We start from the raw sequence: 13,839 nt of genomic DNA on the forward strand, positions 1-13,839 counted from the left end.
GTGTTTTTGGTTTGAGTATCTGTTTATAGGCTGATAAAGGTAACTTTCATCCTACTCTTTCCTTCTGTGTTTATTTCTTTCTAGGAAAGTATATTTACTACTCTTTAAAAAGAAGGACCTAGAAAAGCAAAATGGTTCTTCTTTGTATGTCTACATTCCCTTTCCCCATTTTTTGTTACCTCTCTTTAATGTCTCCCCCTGCTCTGAGGCACTGCATGTTCTAAGCAGCCTCAGGCAGGCATATCTCTTTCTGAACGTCAGACTGACGCTGAGTACACATACGGAATAAGGCATATTTTGAGTCTTTGTATAGAATCGTTCCTCTATTGCTTTGCAATGAATTACCCCCAAACTTAGCAGCCCAACCTATATATTTAAGTACTTATGATCTCACACCGTTTATGAAGGTCAGGCACCTGGAAGCTGTCGAGCTGTGTGTTTCTGCCTTGAGGTATCTCATGAGATTGCCATCAAATAGCCGGCTGCAGCTGTTTGAAGGACATGTGATGATAGACAGACCTCAAATCTGTGCAGGTGGCAGGTGTGGAGGGCTTCAGTTCCTTGCCACCCGGGTATCTACAGGGATACCTGCATTTCCACAAGAGCTAATGATAAATGAGAAAGAGAGAGAAAGGGAGGGAGTGAGAGGGAAGGAAAGGGGGAATAGAAGAAGAAAGGAGAGAGAGAGAGAGAGAAAAGAAAGAGAGGAAAAGAGAGAGAGAACAAAACAGAAGCCTCAGTGTCTTTCATAACCTAATTCTGAACTGATTTACCCCCAATTCTGCTATATCCTGTTAGTCACACCAGATGTGGGAGGGTACAACACACATGCAGATACTGGGATGTGGAAATCTTCGTGGTCCTCCCCGAGGCTGGCTAGCACACTGACTTGTGCTTTTCCCCCCACACAATCTAACATCTTTGAAATTGGGATACATCTTACAATCAAAGGTATAGCATGGTTTGAAAGGCAAAATTCCCATTTAACAGCATTTAAATCGTCGTAAGCCTTATCATCATGATTTGAGAATATGCTATCCTGGGATATTCGGGCTTTCAGGAGGCTTCCTGGCTCCTGGCAGCTTGCCTTGACCCCAGTCTCTCACGGCCGCACCGTGACAGTCCACTTGCCACCTGCCAGATGTGCTCGGCTCCTGTCCTGTGCCCTTGCTCACCACACCACCCCTTCTGATGTGCCCTTTTCACGACTAAATGATCACACCAGGTACTGAAGCCTCCAGAAGATTTCCTGGACCATCCGGAAGCATCACAGTCTTCTCTTGCTATAGGATTGTCTATAGTCCTAGCTACTGCTTCCATCCATTCATCAGTACTTATGCTTCTGGTCTTGTGGACTTGCTGCACTTTCTGTGTAATAAATGTGGCTGTATGCATTTAGCCTTAAAAGCAGAATTTCTGGACTCTTCATAAAACATAAAGTCTTCCTTCCTCAGGTGAAACTGTAAAACTAATCCGGCACACATCAGTAATGGACAGCTATCCAAGAATGCACAAGCTCACTGTTATAAACCGAAGCTGCAAAGACCACTGTTTCCAACGTTCATCAAACTGATGAACATTCTGTTCCCTACAACTTCAACATTCTAAGATTTGCTTAGACAAGGCTTTGAAGTGCACCATCGCATAGGATGGGGAAGGGGTGCCTGCTCTTTTTTACTCGCAAAAATAGGGGTTCTGTCCAGTCACTGTGTTAAGAATAAAAGGTCAGTACTTCGTGACACTCTTGTAAGTGGCTTAATTTGTTGCCCTTTTTTTTTTTTTTTTCAGGTTTAATTCCAACAGGTGAATTGATGTTCTCTATAGAAAGCAGGTTGAAAAGGGGGAGTGGATAAAATGCATGAACTTCCATTGAAACCCAGTAGACAAGATTGTTAAATTTGAGGATTTTCTTTCAGTTATTTGACTGCTCTGAAGGAAAGCTGTGCTGGACCATTGCCAGGAAACAGTAGGAAAGACCCAGGCCCATTCTTTTTGGCGGCAGGCTGGAAAGCATTTCTATCATTGCATGTATGTATGGGAAAACAAATCATCACTCTTGCCTCACATTATATCCAAAAATTAACTGGAAATAGATTGTAGACTTAAATGTAAAGGCTAAAACCATAAAACTTTCAAAAGAAAATGCAGGCGGAAATCTTCATATTCTTGGGGTAAGCATGGCTGGATCGGGCCAGGTACACTATTCCCTGAGCACCATTTTTCAATTCAGGGCACAGGAAGATTCAAGACTCTTTTGGTCTTGAATCTAAGCCATGCTGACTCATCTAGCCCTCAATACCTATCACATTTGATTGAACTCGGTTCTTATCTGTTGTCAGTCTAGGTTAGAACCCAGAAGGATGATTCATTGACACCTTCCCTGATCTCTAAGAGCACAGAGTCTAATATTCTTCAGTTTTCCCAGACTTGGGAATAAGTGCCTTGCGGGGACATTGCAAAAAGGTGGATGAGAGGTTGTCTACAAAACACCCAGGTCTCTAGGAGGAAGACACCTCAGATTCACAAGGGTCCACTAGCATACCTCTTTTTCCCAAGAATATGTTCTGACCTGTTGCCAAGAACCTGTCTTTGATCTGTCTCAGGATGTCTGTGTTTAAACGCCCAGAGTTAATGATTGGGTTGGTGGTTGACATGAGGGGATGGTCACTGAACAAAGGCACCCCACCTATCTTCTGCTCTCTGACTTCCTCCCTCTTCTCCAGGTCCCCTATAGCATGTGACAAGCAGAATTAGCTCACATAAAGCTATCAAAGAACTCTCTCATTAACTTAGCCCCCAGGTGTCAAAAGAAACAGCTTAAGTCCCTGAAACATGAAATGAAGATGTGTCCCCACCTTAACGATGTAACACCCCTTCCCTCACATGATGCACACCGTGGGAAGCTCTAATCACATCCATTAGGGACCAAGTTGCTGAGCATATATCAAAGGAATAGGACAGAAGTGAGGAAAGATAATTATGTTTAACAAATGAATTAAAACAATTATACAACCACCCACTGAGTACAGAGCTTTTTGAGCTCTGCTTCAAATAGGATATGAAAAGAATCAGCTGAGAAATCGTATTGCAATCAAAACTGGTCAGCACTTTCAGAGAACTTTTTTCTGCAGGATCAGAATGCAGATATTATTGGTTAGAGAAATCTAAAAGGTGCTCTCTTATCAGATATCTTGTGAACCTACAGTAAATGATTCCCAGTAACATTAAAACCCAATAATAACTGTTTCAAGACATTAAAACCCCACTTCTGATGGTCAGTGGTATCGTTTGTCCTGTTTGTTGTAATTTGAAACAGCCAGCATCCTTTGGACACTCTTCCTACCTCTGAGGAATTTTCCCATGTTGACTTTCTACCCCAAGAGAAGCCAGAAATTACTTTGCAAATGATACAAGGTCTGCCCATCAGATGCACCCACATGAGGCTCTGATGGGAGAAGAAGAAGCAAGCACCAAGTAGGTAGGATCTGTTTCTAAGGATGGATGCAAAAGACTGGAGTTCTCTGAGCAGCCATGCCCACGGTTCCATCCAGGGTCAACTGTTGGGGTATCACTGCACTATCTCCCCTGGGCAGTCCTGCGGTGGTACAGCCCCAGAACCTGGCATTGGCCCTCCGGGAATTCTTCAAGGCCCTTGATAATGTTCAATAAAGTTCTTTTCTGTTCAAACTAATTACATCATTGGCTGATACACATTTTGCTTTTCAGAAGTAAAGAATAGGGGAAGAACTCATAAGTGCTTTGAAAACTGTAAAAGACTGTACCGATCTACGGGAGCAACTACAGTGCTTGGCTTTTAAAGGCAAGAAGCAGCAACCTAAGCTTGCAAATAAATAGACCACTCACAAGCTTGTTGAATGTTTGGAATTCTACAAAGTAAAACATGCGTCATGGGATTAATGTTGTAGATGTCCCTTGATAGCCAGATGGATGATGAGTTGGGTTTTCAGAAGTTTCCAAAGCTACTCTTCGTGTAGGAACTAACTGAGGCTATTTCTGTCCCCATGCTCTGACACTGGACATTGTCCTTTGGGGGGCAGATAGCAGGAAACCCCAAGTTGGTGGGACGATGCAGGTTTTCAGTCCGGGCCTGGCTTAGGTCCCAGCCAAGAGCCAGCATGGCCCACCAGGGACATCACCCACACTCCTTCCTTTGTTAAGCTGAATAATCTTCCATTGTAATTTATTTATTTATTGCATTGCAATTTTATTTATTTATTTATTGCATTTCATTTATTGATATAATAATATAGCATTATAATAATATTTCATATATTATATGTAATATATCATATCATTGGCTCTCTCCCGTCTCTTCTCATAAGGGCACTAATCCCATTGTTAGGGCCCCACCACCATGACCTAATAATCTCTTAAAGGCTTTATCTGTAAATGTCATTACACTTGGCACTTGGTTTAGGGTTCCAACATATGACTTTTTTTTTTTTAAGATTTTATTTATTTATTTGACAGATAGAGATCACAAGTAGGGAGAGAGGCAGGCAGAGAGAGGGAGGGAAGCGGGCTCCCTGCTGAGCAAAAAGCTTGATGCAGGGCTCGATCCCAGGACCCTGGGATCATGACCTGAGCCAAAGGCAGAGGCTTAGCCCGAGCCACCCAGGCGTCCCTCCAATATATGACTTTTGAGAGGGGACACAAACATTCGGACTACAGAAGAGCTATATTTTTTTAAATTATTATTATTATTTTTTTAATTTTTTATTTTTTATAAACATATATTTTTATCCCCAGGGGTACAGGTCTGTGAATCACCAGGTTTACACACTTCACAGCACTCACCAAATCACATACCCTCCCCAATGTCCATAATCCCACCCCCTTCTCCCAAACCCCCTCCCCCCGGCAACCCTCAGTTTGTTTTGTGAGATTAAGAGTCACTTATGGTTTGTCTCCCTCCCAATCCCATCTTGTTTCATTTTTAAATTATTTTTTAAGAAACAGGAATAATTAACCAAAAACCATTAATGTAAAAGAAATGATAAAAGTACATTGTATTACTGTAGACTTATTTTGTAACTGCTAATATTCACTTAATATAATCAATCACCTGGGATGATTAAAAAATGTGGACTCAACAGCCCTGGCTGACAATTTGAGTCGGCATCTAAACTGTATCTGTGTTTTATTTTGTGTGTACGTGTATTTTGTGTCTTGAGAAAAATCTGATTACAGAGATAAGTAACTGTAGATAAAGGCTGACTCGTGACAATTTGCCTTAAAATCTCAGAGCACCCCTTAATTTAACCCAAAGTCTTGAAGAAAAGATATCTTCTCTTTGTACTCAGGGGTATTTCCTATCTGAACCCAGTTCAAGTACAAATCCCCCAAAAGGCCAGAAGTTGGGAGATCACAAGAGATGTTGGAACACAGGAAAATAAATGAGCTAACCAGACAAGCTGCAGGTAATTAAGAACCATTAACCATGAGAGAAGCAGTGACATCACTCAAAATTAAAACCAAGTAGAGTTTAAAACTTTAGCTACTTTACTAACTAGCTGCAATCAGGGATGGCAAACAAAGACTAATTCAAAGTAACCTGGGAATTAATCATTTAAAACTTACCAATAATCTGAAATTAGTAGCTTTAATGCTATGAAAATTACATGGAATTTGGAAAGATTGAAGTTCTCTAAGCTGCCAAGAAGTAAAACACTCCTTCCCAGATACATGGACTTATAAAATCACTATATACTATCTCCACGAGAAGCAGAATCCCCCAGAACCATCACTCTGTAATGATGAGAAGTACTAAGAGGGCATATGAAATTTATGAGCTCTGCCCTGAAACATGTCCCATTTCATCGAGACAAAAAACCAAAATAGTTAAGCACTAATCTGCACACTACATAGGGGTTGAAAGACATAGAAAGTTTGTGCGAGCTCACGTATGTGTGTGTTTCCAACCATTCTTGAAAAACAATGGACAACAGAGATGAATAAATGTCCCTGTATATCCCATAAATATTCCTCAAATATTTATCATGCAACTCCAGCTCTGCTCTAAGACCTGGGGACACAGTCATGAAAAGAAAAGACAAGGTCTCTGCTTTTAAGGAGCAGATATTCTAATGCAGAAATGAGAAAATAAATATGTAAACAAACATTATATTAATGAACAGTGATCAAATAGTGATTAATGAATAGTGATCACAGCTAAAAAGAAAACAGGACATAGTAAAGGTCTGAGTGACAAATGGGATGTATTTTAACTTGGATGAACCAGGAAATATAGAACAATGAGTTGAATCCAAATGACACAAAGGAGCTAGCCACAGGAAGTGTGGGAAGAGTGTTCCCGCCCAAGGTATCAGCATGTATACAAAAATGTCCTTGGAGCTCATCCCTCCAGCCCCTGCTCTCAAATCTCTGACCCAGCTAGGTGGGGATATAATCTAGGACTTGTGTCTTCCAAAACTCATTCTAAATCTTTGTTCGGTGACTAAATTATTCAAGCTTGAGAAATTAAAAACATATGCTAACAAGATCTTCCCACCATCTACAGAGAGATCATCTTAAAAGCATCATGAAATAGTAACACTGAAATTCTAAAAAACTTCTGTTCTAACATTTTAATCAATTTTATATCAAACTCCTTTGTTGAATTTATATACCCATTTGACATATTTATGAAGAGACAAAAAAAAACCCTACATTCCGTAAATGTATTTATCCATCTAACAAATATTTGAGTACCTAATTACACTCTGTTCCAGCTGATGTCTTCTCTTTATCTCTTTTTTCCCCTCAATTTAACACCAATCATAATCTATGTAGGCTTTTAGTTCGCTTTTCAAAATTAATTTCTTGAGCTATTTAAAGGAATTATCCAGTGCTAGAGTTCTCGACACTGGTCACACATTAGAATCACTTAAGGAACTTTTTTTTTTAAGATATTATTTATTTATATGACACACAGAGAGATCACAAGTAGGCAGAGAGGGAGGGAATCATGCTCCATGCTGAGCAGAGTGTCCCATGCAGGGCTCGATCCCAGGACCCTGAGACCATGACCTGAGCTGAAGACAGAAGCTTAACCCTCTGAGCCACTAAGGCAGCCCCTCACCTGAGGAACTTAAAAACAAAAAGCCCAAAGGGCACCTGGCTCATTCAGTCACTGGAGCGTGCAGGTCTTGATCTCAGGGTTGTGAGTTCAAGTCCCATGTTGAGTATAGAGATTACTTAAAAAAAAAAGAAAGAAAGAGCGAGCCCAAGCCCCAGTTTGTGATTAATTTGTTTAAATGTTTCAAGAAATTTGATGCTAAATGTTGTAAGACTAGTTAAATAACAAAAAGATATATTTACATAATACTTCTTGCTCTCAAATTTTGAACAAAGAACTTACTAATAATCAATAACTTAGTAGGCCAACATTTTATTTAAATAAGTTTTATGGTACTACAAAGAGTGAATTAGAAAATCAAAAGCAAGGAGAAATGGGCATGGTGTGAACATGGGGAAGCAAGAGAAAGCAAGAAAGTATGTGACCGGGAAGCGAATGCTTAGCTCTGAGATCCTTCTCTGAGAGAAGGACAGATTAAAACCTAAAAAGAAAGAAAAGAAGGATCCCATGCACTCAAGGAAAGAGAAGTCCCCCAACATCCCTCCTGCTTTTTCCAATATAAACACACAGCTGGGCCGACTTACCACATCCTGGTTGGTACCGACTTTATCAACTTTTCTATTTAAGCCAAACTTGACCGGTCAATGATGGACGGGCTGTGTGCCAAGTGTACCAGTTGTACAACTGACTGTGTAATGGCTGAAACTGAGAAACCGGGGTGAAAGTATCAAGAGGCTCTAAGGATTGAGAAAGAGCCAATATTCAAATGATTACCACGTACACACAAGACAAACTATGCAGATGTCTGCTCAGTATGGAAGAAATTCAGAGTGTTACACTGTGGCATCAGCTGACCCAGACCCAGAAGATTGCTGGAGTTCCCATCATGGACATCTCTAACCATATAGACGACACTGAGCAAATGCCAGATGAGGATGGAGCCCCTCACTCCTATATCTATTTAATAGAGTTCCTCAGCTCTCCGTTACCAACTTTTCCTGTTGCCAGTTCATACAAGCAATTCTCCTTACCCAGTTCCTCTGTTCTGAGCTATGGCTAAAGACACTCATTTTTTTATGTTTTGAAACTGATTATCTTGTACCATTTTACTTTTTGTTGCATCTTTTTATAAATCAGATGACCGCTCACAAAACAAAAAAAAAAAAAAAAGGAATGGAAAGGAAAGATCAAACGGGAGGACAACAACAACAAAAAAACAGTTCTTTTTTGCCGGGAACCCTTCTTACAAGTGCCAATCAGATAAACTATATCTGATGTTACATCGTCACAACCCCTCTATCATCAGGGAAAGTAGTTCACATAAGAAAATTTCTCTATAAAATGAGTTCCACACTTACATTCCATATTTGGCTAATTAGAATTTCATTACGATGTCTGTCTCAAACTGATGCAGAAGAGAATGGAATCTTGTCATCAAGACGTGACATCAAACTAAGAACCCACAAGGTAAGCACTCAGCTCCTGTGATACGAAGACAGCTCCTGGGGATGGGCGGCCCTGGGCAACAGTAGCTGACATGCGGGCCTGCGGCTATCTGCTGTCTGTTACTCTTCCCTCTTCCTCCTCTGTCAGCTGCTAGTCAGCTGCTCTCTCCAGCCGCCGTCAACAAAGTCCACCTCAAACAGCCATCACTTCCCTCTGGTCCCATTTACCGTAGCTAAGCTCCAGGCCAGGCATCCAGATCACCAGCCCTGTGGGAACTTCTTCTAAGGTAAGAGGTGGCCCTATTGGTGAAATGCAGGTGCCAAGGCATGCGGACATTGTGCCATCTTCTGCGCTATTCTTAATGTTTTGATTGTCCCACTTCCCTCAGTTCCCACCTGTGGCCTCTGGATAGGAACATATTACAGTAGGATTTCCAAGGACTGATGCGTGGGGGGTCAGGAGATCTGGCCTGTGATTGGCCCCAACTAGCTGTGTGGCTTTAAAGGAAGTCATCACACCTCAGGCCTCAGTTTCCTTATCTGCAAGCCAGGATGGACTGGAGTCTTTTCAGAGGAGCCGGCAAAGATCACATAGATAAGCACCACCTCATTATACTAACAAGCAAACAGAAGGCTGGAGGCGAGTGATTTGCCCCAAGTCAGACATAAGCAGGCAGAGAGCAGAGCCGAGGATGGGACCCACATCTGCAGGTCACAGCTAATCAGCCAGCACAGTACAAACAGATCTGAGCAGCTGCTCATTCTTCCCCTTTTCCGTTTTGTCCATCAGAATGCATGCTCCCTGCAAACAAGGACACACAGGACCTGCTGCCTGTCTCAAAATTCCCAGTTCACCCAATTAGAACACAGAGGAGCCTCAAGGACTTACCCCCCAACCCCCACACACGGTTCTTTTACCTATGGAACATGAGGGTACATACATTCACTGTCCAGAGGGCTCCTGCCTTCACTTCTCATGGAAAAGGTCTTCATGTGCCTACCCGGGGTGCCAACGAAGCCACAGGTTCCAGAGAGGAACTGACACAGAGAAGTTCGAAGGAGGCAGACTGGCTCAGCACAGAAACAAACTGTCTACCAAGGAAAACTACCCCATGGGGGACTGATTCTCTTTGAAATACGTTCGAGTGCGTGGGAAAATGGTTTTTCAAGAGCTGGTGGACTGACCAGTCACCTGGTACATACAAGATCACATCCGCATTCTGACAAGAGTGGCTTGCCTGCAGTGTAGACCAGGGGCCAGGAAGACAAGGAAGGCGCATGGAGACTGGGTGAGAAGCTTCTACGGTGTGATGGCAAGGGCGCACTGCAAAGGTACAAGAAGAGATGGAAAGAAGTATATGGACTCAAGAGGTTTAGGAAGCGAAATCCACAGGACTTGGTGTGACAGACTAGATTTTGGAAAGGTGACAGAGTAGGAGTTGACTTCTGGTTTCCCGACTCCAGGCTAAACGGATGAAGTATTTACTGAGAGAGGCAATAGAATAAGAAAGGTGGTTTTCAGTGGAGGAGGTGCTCATGAATTCCTTCTTGAACCTGATGAGTCTGAGGGGCCACAGACACATCCGAGAAGAAAGGTCAGCAAGTCCGATACACAGAACTGGTGCTCAGGAGGCGTGTGGGCCAGAGACAGGAATCTGCCTTACCTGCTGATAGGTGGTCATGAAGCTGCACAAAAGGTCATCTAGGGAAAGAAAGGAACACGGGGCTGAGCCCATAATTAGCATTCAGTGGCTACCAGGAGCATGACTTTGCACAGGAGACACATCAGACAGGTAGAAGAAAGACAGGAAGCAATGCAGAGCATTTGGTCTACTGCGATGTCGAGTAAGGAGACAGAGAAAGGTCGGGTGTGCTGACTTAGAAACAGTTTTGGTAAGAACTCTTTAGTGGAATGACAGGGCCTGAATGGTGGAAGGTGGGAAAGTCAAGTCAACCCCTGAGCACTGGCTGTGATGCACAACAGTGACAGGGCAATACCTAGAGGTGGGGCAGTCAAGTGGGAGAGAATCAAACAGGAGCGCATGATGGGAAGGAGTGCAGGGGAGAGGATCCTCGCAGGCTCCTGGAAGGGCGGGAGGGCATGGACTCCGTGCCAGAGTGGAGACTGAACCCGAGGAGGAAGGAGAGCCCCTCCCCGTACCAGGCGAGGAGGAGAAGGGGACAAATACAAGAATGGGCTCATGATCAGCAGGATGGAGGAGGTCCCGTGGGATGGCTGCTAATTTTTCTGTACGACTGGAGATGAAGTCATATGTTGAGATGGAAGAGGAAGGCTACATGTGATGTCAATAGCACACCCATGTAAATGGTCTAATTTATCTGTTATGCCACTTTCTCCCCCTACTACCAATACCTTATGTCCTGCTCATCTATTATTTGGCTGTCAACCCAAAGGATTTTCGTATTTCTAAGCCGACAAAGTATGATGTTGCCAGTGCCTCTGACCCAGGTGACCCTTCCCCATCTGCCATTCCTGCACTTTGATCACCTACCTCTTTTGCATACCTTTCCCCTTCTATTTCTCATTAGATCTCATAAACATGACTTTTTAAGTAGTCTCTTGCCACCAGTCAGCTCGAACTCAACAGATATGACCATGCAACTTCCTGCTGTAAACCTGACTGCAGCTCTACCATGAAGACTGCATCAACGTGGACCCCTCAATGTATGCAGTGTCCAAGGTGCAACCCGCAGCCCCACCTCATCTCCCTTTCTACCATCCCAGTCTCATTCCAAAATGTGCCAAACAAGACACCTATGTAGAAATACAACCCCGACAGCAAGCTCTCCACTCATTTCTGCCTCGGAACTGTAACTTAACATCTCTCTGACGGAAACACAAATTGCATATAACTTTTATCTCCAGCTCCCACATAGAAGATCAATACCACTTTACACAGAACAGCTGTTCCATGTATTTTCCTTCTATGTATGAAGGGGTCACGTTCATTAACACTACAAATTATACATTATATTCAGAAATGTCAGAGCCTTGAAAAAATATGGAATTGCTGGCATTCTAGCCACTTTCCCAGTTTGCTCTCTTCCTACCTCTAAGTCCTACTTTAGAACTGCTATTTTGAGATTTCTATTTTCAAAGCTGCTTTGACCAAAGGCATTCTGTCAGCTCAGAGTGAGAAAGATGGCGGGGCAAGGAAGTGCGAGAAAATGCTAGTGTTAGGCCCAAAGAAAGCCTGACGAAGTCCAAAGACAGACAAGCTAAAGAGACTTCCGTGCTTTGACATTCTTTAAGTCTGTGTGTGTGCCTTTTCTTCTTCCAATGACCTCTCTCCTCATCACGTGTCCTTCATTAACAAGAGGTTTCTGGATCAGAGAATTCACTCTGTGCTCTCCTTCAGACACTCCATTCAATTTACACCTTTTATTACAGTGGCTTAACATCACCATACAAGAACAAGAGTACAATATACCTTCGTCTAGACATCCCTACATATTAAAAATGATATGGCCACACCGCAGAGGATCCAGACATAAGCACTTTTAAAGCCAGAGTTTGGGAGATGTGATCTGAATGCAAGTATCAAAAAGGAACTAGCTGGTTAACCCAAAAAAGAAAAAAACATATTGTGACTTGAAGCCATAAAAAAGTAAGAAATTCAAACTCTTTTCATAATTTTAGGTACCTACAGAGCCAAAACTTTTTAACACTGAAACCAGCTACTAAATCCCAATCCTTAGAAATTAAACATATACGTTTTGATAGTTTAAGTACAGACCCAGAGGGATACAGAAAACAGATAAAGCTCCTCCTGGCTCTAATTCAAACCTTGGGACATTTTCAAGGCTATGTCTGATGAACCTTTCCTGTCAGTAAAGTCTTTTCAGTTTAAATTTCTATTCTGTAAGTTTATGTCCTACAGTTATCTGCTGCCAACTTCAGGCTGACCTCACCAAGAGAAGTAGGGCAACTTTAGAAAAGGAGCTTGGTATGCTTTGTAGTACTGGACCAGAACCAGTAAGGACAGTACAGTCTTTCAGATTTCTCATTCCGGGAGCTTAAGACGAAAGTCAGGCATAAACGTTAGGTTAAGTGCCTTTTTGACCCAATTCCTGGTAAGTACGTGTGTTCAGAGATGCGTTTTGCCCTGAACTTTCAGGCCTTTTCATTCAATGTGCACGATTTCACAGGAGTGCTTTCTCCAGGCTGCACCTAGCCCACCCGAGGCCAAGAGACTCACTGCGAAGTGCAGTGAGGTCCCCGCCGAGGACCCGTCCGGGGCGGGGACAGCCCAGGAAGCCCGCAGGAGAAGCCCGAGGAGAGGACCGGGAGGGCCAAGGAGGGCAGGCCACCCACGGCCCGGCTCCGGGGAGCAGAGCCCAGGCGTGCACCTTCATGAACTCGTCCTTGTCGAAGCAGAGCGTGTCCGGCCCCTTGGGCAGGTTCATCTTACTTCTCTCCATCCCGCCGGCCGCCGCCTCTCAGCACCAACACTCGAGCTAGGAGGAAAGGTAGGAGGCTGCGCTCCCGGACGGTACCGGTGAAGCCATGGCGTTTCCACCGCACAGAAGGCACCGCTTGCTCCAACATGGCAGCGCCCCCGCCGGGCCAATGAAAGAGGACGCCGCAGGCTCGCCTCCGCCTGCCTCCGCCAAGAGAGGCGCGCGGGCCGCTGCGGTCGAGCCAGCAGGTGGTCCTGCCCCCGAGCGGCGGCGGAGGGCGACACTACAACCTCGCCTACGTTTCTGCAGGGCAGCCCCGCCGCTGTTGATGCCGGGTGAGCGGGAGAAGGGAGGGCGGGGAGGGTCAGGGGCGCTCCCTCCCCACCTCGCCCTTTCCCTCGGAAAATCGGCCTGCGAACCTCTTCCAGGACCTTCTCCCGAGATTGTCCCGCGGGAAGCATAGCCGTGGCGGGATGCTGGCCTTTTACTTTTGCGGCCGGTTGTCCAGAGAGGGGGGCGCGTCCGGGTGTCAGGCCTATGGTCCCGGGCGCCGCCGCTGCAGCCACCTGGGCGCGGAGTCCTCTGTGGGAACCCGGCTTCCGCCCTTAGCCCCGGGACCCACCCGCGAGTGTGGCTTCTCCCCCGCTGAGTTTGGCTCCAGCGATCTCTAGGGAGGAAGGTGGTCAGCTGGCAGCCTCGGGTCGTCTGGGCAGCTCCCAGCTCCACTTCAGCTCAGCTGCGGGGCGGCCACAAGTTTGGGTTCTCAGAGCTCTTAAAGAATCACTTCGCTACCGGGCCGGCCGACAAAACGCAGCCGACAAGTAGATGTGCGAGCATGTTTATGTCCAGTCCACTCTAGACTAATGGGCGGAA

General features: G+C 44.5%; 1 pseudogene; it reads left to right on the top strand.

Annotated features, from left to right (window-relative positions):
* The first annotated feature begins 7,489 nt into the window (after window positions 1–7,489).
* LOC131827881 (rRNA-processing protein FCF1 homolog) lies at window positions 7,490–13,615 on the top strand (annotated as a pseudogene).
* The last annotated feature ends 224 nt before the right edge of the window (window positions 13,616–13,839 follow it).

This window comes from Mustela lutreola, chromosome 3, assembly GCF_030435805.1.
Source record: "Mustela lutreola isolate mMusLut2 chromosome 3, mMusLut2.pri, whole genome shotgun sequence".
Classification (NCBI taxonomy): Eukaryota; Metazoa; Chordata; class Mammalia; order Carnivora; family Mustelidae; genus Mustela; species Mustela lutreola.